This window comes from Acanthochromis polyacanthus, chromosome 10 (genome assembly GCF_021347895.1).
Source record: "Acanthochromis polyacanthus isolate Apoly-LR-REF ecotype Palm Island chromosome 10, KAUST_Apoly_ChrSc, whole genome shotgun sequence".
Taxonomy (NCBI): domain Eukaryota; kingdom Metazoa; phylum Chordata; class Actinopteri; family Pomacentridae; genus Acanthochromis; species Acanthochromis polyacanthus.
The window spans coordinates 6,316,127-6,323,165 of NC_067122.1; positions in this window are offsets into that span (position 1 = coordinate 6,316,127).

Here is a 7,039-nt window from a genome sequence, read left to right on the forward strand (position 1 = left end):
TCACTAGGAATCCTATGAAGAAAGAACTGAATTTAAAACACACATCCCTGAGTCGTATTGCAGCTGAAAGGAAATTGAAATTGTCTGTTTAAAGTGTCCACAGTAGCAGCCTGTGGTTAAAGAGCCATTTAAAGTCACTCTGTAAATTATAAATAATTTAAAACTAAGGTGCAAAAGTGTGCAAATTCCAGATCAAATCAGGTCATGTCTTCTCTGTAAGTGTGAGTGTGTCCCAATATTGTAGTGCTGTCTGAATGTTGCGTTGCACTCAAAGTATCCCACAATGCACCGGGAAATCTAATGTGCAGCCGATGGTTGCTAACCAACAATATCATAGGTTCTTTTTTTAAAGAAAGATTATCTGCTCATAGTTTGATTTTCCTCGTACCTTTTTGGAGCCAGTTTGAAATGTAGTGAAATTATTTTGTGTTTCTCAGACTGAAATGAAGCCAAATGTCAGGCAGTCTGGACAGTTTTTTCAACATAAATATATCAAGATACAGCATCTGTGGTTAGAAGTGCTTTTAATTCAGCAGCTTTTAGCCATTTATAATAATTTTATTTTAAAAAAAAGTTTTTAAGATGCTTTGAATGATTATTGTCAGTGAAATTAAAACAATCATACAAATCTAATCATTGCTAAACACCATAATACGCTAAAAGTCAGTTATAAATTATATATAATTATAGACTGGCCCTTGTTGCCACTTGGGTCACACATAATAACTATTGTAATCTTATATCTAATTCTTCTTCTTCATGAGCAGAACTAAAATAAACATGTAAGCTTCAAGTGTCACTTCCCAGATCATCACAGTGTGTGTTTCTGCTGCACTGCCTGAAAATCAAACCTGTGATGTTTTTACTCCACTCAGCCCCTTATTATCTGTCGTGGACTAATGGCCACTCACCTTTATCAGTTTGTTCCTCTATTTCAGGCTCGTTGTGAGGCTGGTTATCCCACGCCTCATTATTTATCCTCAGTTTATTTTGGCAACAAGCTGTGACTCAGCAATAAATAAAATGCTTAGTTGTCATTTTTAGTGGAAAAAAATGATAGATAGATAGATAGATTAAACTACATTTAATCGTAAATTCCTGCTTTAAATTTTATTTTTGCCCACTCAGAATGATTCAATTAGTTATTTTTGCTACTTTTTTATGATTGTATCACAGTAATAATAATAATTGCTTTAGATTGTGTGTTTAACTTTGTCCAACTCATAAATGCTCGATAAAAACAGATAAAATTACGTAAATTATAAAACATTTATCAGTCTGTAAGAAATTAAACAAGAAGACAATAAAAAGATGAAAACTTTATAGCAGAAAACTATGATCGCAAACAGTTTAGAAAGGTAGTTTATGAAAGAAGCTGCAAAATACTCTATAAAAAACATCACTAAAAAGATTAGAATTAGTGGGAGCAAAACTGTCTCAGTCCCAGTGCCTCAAATAATCTAAAATGAATTACATGCACATCATAGCAACACAAAATAATGTTTTTCTGTTTGCTGAAAGGTGTATTCAGTTGCTCTGGCTGTTATTTTCTACAATACACAACATATTTCACACAAAACAGAAACATATAACAACAAAACGTTCTATAGCTTCACCACACATCAACCTGATTGTATTCTTATATTTATATATTAAGCTTTTTCAAGTTTTGCTGCTGCACATTTTCCCCTAAATCCACCCTTTAACCCAAATAATGCTTTCTAAACACACATATTCTATGACTGATAACAGCTTTTGGATACTTTCAGCAGGTTACATTTAATGACTCGTGTCAACAGGGAATACAAATATACATCAGAGGTGAACTTTGGATCATCCTGATAGCAGTTTTTCATCTTATCACTGAACAAAAAGCAGCAGCCAATCACCTCCAGCAGCTTTATGTACAGTGACATTTCCACAGAACCCTTTGCTGTATTTGTCCATCATAAATAGACAGCTTGTTATCAGCAGTGTGACCGTATGCTGCGCTGCAGGCGACGATCGTGTTCACGATTTACCGGCTTTTAAAGACAGTTGAGCGTGAATCTGTCTCATGTTTTTTGACAGTAATATGTTTAATGATGTGAGCATGAGCAAATGGAGACAAATGTTTTTATAAAATTGTATTCCTAATGATAAAGAAACCTGTACACTATAAACAAAAAAAAACCTAAAGAAAAAATATAAATCAGTCACAAATGAACTCAGAAGAAGAGACATTGGTTCAATTATTTATACATTTGCTTGTGAAATTTAAAGTTATCTTATAAGAAGATGCAGTAAAAATACAGCAGTCTCCATCCAGTCCAGTGGGCTCAGTCTGTATCACTGTAAACAGAGGTCAGTAAATTTGTCGCTGCAGCATCTCAGTTTGAGTTTTCATGTGTCGGAACACTAAGTAAGGCAAAAAAAGCCTCGTGTTGTTAAATTTCAACATGAAAACTGCACAAGAGCAAATTGTCAGGCCTCAAAAGTTGGTGAAAAGTCGACTAAAGACTTTATTTTAAGTAGGAAATGAGGACTCATCCATATTTACACTTGAAGGGACTTTCTGGTGCCCCGACGTCTTTCTAAGAAAGTTTTGTACTTTTTTCCTGAGTCCTCACAATAGTTCATGACTGTGGAAGTTGTATTTCTGGAGATCCTGCAGTCTTAAAATAGCTTCACAGGAAAGATGATTTTGAGGGCGGAAAAAAAATTCTCAGAATTCTGCCAACAGATTTTTTACAAAGCTTAGTTTGAGTCTAAAACTAGTTGGTAAACTCAGAGCTAAATCAGACACAGCTGCTCTCTGAAATGACACCCACTGAGAAATAAGTAATTTGGCAGTTGTAAGTCATTTTGTTTGATGAATTAACTGATTTGTTTCACTTTCAGTGAAGGTTTGATCTGTTCAGCCTCACAGTGAATCCTGACATCAAGTTTTTGTTGAGTTAATTCATCGTTGGACTGACAAATGGCTTTGAGAGTGGGGGAACGGTGTCAGTTTGAAAGTTTCTTTGAGCACAATGACCAAAAAGACAAGAGTCTGTATGTAAGTGGCAGGTTCATAGTAGTACAGCAGTATTAGGAGTTTATAAAAGGTTGCTCGGTGTTTTAGTGCAGATGATTAAAGGTCGATTCAGGAGCTTACCATCCTGTCCACATCACTTTGGTGGAAAGACAAAATAAAATGACTTCATCCTTCATTTAGTTTTAGCTCTCCATGCCTGAGGACCTGCTGGATATCACATATCAACAGCAGCTTCCTTCAAACTTCACCCTTTGGGGTCACTTCCTCTGGTTGGTTCAGATTTTGTTTTCATAATAAACAAGGATCACCACAGTCCTGCTGAAGAAAACAGGCTTTTATTCCCCTCAGGTCAGTGGTATAATAGTGCAACATTCAGTTATTACTTGACTTGAGTATTTCCTGCTACTTTATATTTCCACTCAGCCCAATTCAGAGGCAAATATAGTTTTTTTTTTTTACTTAACTACACTTATTTTGCAGATTTAGGTTAATAGTTAAAACACAAATAACTTAGAATTTAAAGTTATAGATAAAAATAAAACTTTATTGATCTCTGAGGGGAAATCCACAAGCAGCAAATCATCTTCAGTAGCTTCACACTTTAAGTAACAAACACATTAATGAATGAATCTTCTGTATAATTAAAATCTAGACATAAAATATGCCATAATGAACACTTTTCTTTTTCAAGGAATCTTTTCCAACCACTTATTTAAAAGTATGGCCGCAAATAAAAAAAAAACATATTAAAAAGTAAATTTTCTGATGCAAACTTGTCTTTTTCTGTTTAAACAAATCAAAAACTTGCATCCATACAGGAGTTAATGCATTTGATTGGACAAGAAAAGATTATTCTCCTAATTTATTGTTTTTTGATGAACATAATGTAATTAGAAGTTGTCATAACTCAAAAATATTGATGCTAACTGTTCCGCTAATATGTCTTCTTTACCCCAAACATGTAGCCTAGACCCAGGTCTGAAGACACAAGGGTCTAGGAACTCTTGACAGGGAGGGAGGCGGGCTAAAAGGTTGTCTTTCAAATCACTCTGCAGCAATTGGGTAGGTATACAACCAATCAGCGCAATGAATAGGCTGACGTAGTTCCTAGAGCGCCGGAAATCAGAGGATGCGGTAGTTCGGTGAAGCCTTATTTATACAGTCAATGGGAGAAGCTCAAGTATATTACAGACATGTTAACAGAAAGAGTATTCAGAGTCTGTGCTAATGGAGCTCAACGACTGTTGTCGTTTTTGTTGTCGACCCTGGCAGAGAATTAAATTCGTTGTCGTGGGTTGTCTAGCGCGGCTAGGCTAGTTGTTTCCGGTTGTTTCTGTCAGAATCGTCGTGCCTCTGACTCTACACTTCATGGTGATTCGTCGGCCAGTTTTAGGAGCATCCAACCTCGAGGCTTACCGAGGGTAACTAGACCCACCCTGGCAGAGAATTAATTTCGTTGCCGTGGGTTGTCTAGCGCGGCTTGGCTACCAAACATGGGTACTATAGGATATTTCTACACTGTGGTATTGGTACTTTTACTGACGTACAAGATCTGAGCACCTCTCCCGCCTCATTTTAAGCAGTTCTTGGCCTAAACATCTCTATGCATGTTCAGTGTGCCTCTAGATACCTTAAAAATCTGAGCTTATGGGCGTTAAATCGATGCTTAATGCTATAATGTGCCTTTATTAACGTAGATGTAAAAGCTCTGACTAGTCCCGGCTTGTGTCACTGCTAGGAAGGTTAGATGGATTGTGGAGGCGGGAGGAAATCATCTGGGAAGATCTGCAGTCATTTGAGTCCAGCTTTTCAGTGAGAGTACCACATAATTACAGGTCTAATCAGAATCTAAACATAGCACCACAAGAAACTGAAGTGTGTGTGCCTGTATTTACTGCTTCTTAGCATGCGTTCATCTGGATGCAGCCAAATTACTAGAAGTCAGTAGATAATGTCACTTAATTTGGTGACATAACAGTGAAAACAGAATCATTTATGCAAGAAGAAAACCTCTGTGTGTGTGTGTGTGTGTGTGTGTGTGTGTGTGTGTGTGTGTGTGTGTGTGTGTGTGTGTGTGTGTGTGTGTGTGTGTGTGTGTGTGTGTGTGTGTGTGTGTGTGTGTGTGTGTGTGTGTGTGTGAATGAGGAGGATCTTATTTTCATAGTCATGCTTGAACAGGTGCCTTCAAAACAAAGCCTCCAGTCCGTCAACGTGTTCGGTAAAGAGAGCGGAAAAGGCTTATTAAAATAAACAGGCGGATTAAACCGAGAAAGTAAAGATGCAAAACTGGGAGTCATACTTTCATCCTTTGTTTGTTTTTCAGGCCGTGGCTCTTTGCACAGCAGCATAAAAACTCAGCTTTGTACTTTGAAAATGTTCACGTTGCAACAAAAGCAGTGTTGATTCAATTTAATAACAGCGACAAATTTCAGTCTGGACTATTTCTTTACATTTGTTTCCATTGTAAGTAGGGGTCAAATAAAACCGTTTGTCCTGTGGGAAGTGTAAAATGCATATATGGCTCTTATATGGCAGTAAGTTAAAAGTGATCCAGTGAGATTTTTATAGTCGTCTGTTGCATAATGTCCCTCTCTGTGCTTATCCAGCTGCAGTTGATGACCTTTGTCCTTCTTCTTGTGTCTTATTGTATTCCTGCCATCCGGGTCAGTTTCTTAGAATGTTTCTGATGGGCTTTTTCTTTTCTACTTTTTGGGAAATGAGCTTAATCGGTCTCCTAATGTGCATCAGAATAGGTTGATTTGGCCGTTTTCCACTGCAGGAACTAGCGGGCCTGAACCTTGTTCTGACCGTGAGAAATGTCCCAGAAGAACTGCTTTCAGAGCAGTTTTCAGGGGAGAACAAAGTACCTAGGGAGGGGTAGGTACTCTGAGTGGGTCTGAAGAACTGCTGGGTGGGAAAAGATGCTGGTTGATTAAAATCTGAGGACAAAAAGCACCTCTTTCTGCTCTATCTTCTCTACACCACCGATAACATTGAATTTAGCATAAAGGCTAACTTATAAAACTACTGCTGCTCTAGTAACTACATGCTGCATCAAGTAACTCCACTTAGAATTACTGAAGTGGAGTACATATGTACACTTTTCTAAGTAAAAACTAATTGCGGGACTACATATTGCACGTTTTGAACCATATCGCGCCAACTTTTTGCAAGAAACGTCTTAACTATTTTCCCCAAGACATTGATTTCTGAACATGATGCCATAGGATTGCATATAAACATCTCACCACATCAGCACAAGTTGTATTTTAGGCTTTTTACGTGTCATTTTCAGCCATTGGAATGACTAGCGACACGGTTATAAGTTTGATGTCAGGACAGGAGATCAGGATCAGGAAATCTTTAACAAATTCGTGGATCCAGACTAAAAGCTGCATCACTGCCAAAATCTAATCACGTGGTCCTTGTCTGTTTTCTGACCTTCCCTGAAAATTTCATCCAAATCCATTGGTCTGTTTTTGAATAATGTTGCTAACAGACAGACAGACAAATGTGCGAGGATCGTCACATAACTATAGATAAATCGGTACATCTGGATCAGTTTGTTTTGTTTTAACAAAAACAACAGACAGAAATAGACATCAGATAAAATAAACAGAAATAGCAGCTCTATGACAGAAATATTTAGCACTATTTGGAAATTTCTCACTTTTCTGCCCCCTCGTGGCAACAACTGCCTCATCTTTTTTGTTTTGCATGACACTTTTACGCACAGATCTTTCCAACTTTTTCTCTCCCTTTTTGCCCACATATCAGTGACATTGCTTCACTTTATGGCATCATCTCATCACAGGCTAACATGGCTGATTCGCCCCCTCATAAATTACACCTCTTTATTGCCCTGACAATCCCATAATCCCCTCGTCGCATTCCTGACAGCGGAATCGGATCTGGCTCTGCGGCAGGGATGTTTGTGTTCCTCCTCCTCCAGTTGTGTTCGGGGGAGGGCTCCGCTGGTGGGACTGGCCTCATGACGCGCCTCTGTTGACAGTAGTAAAGCCT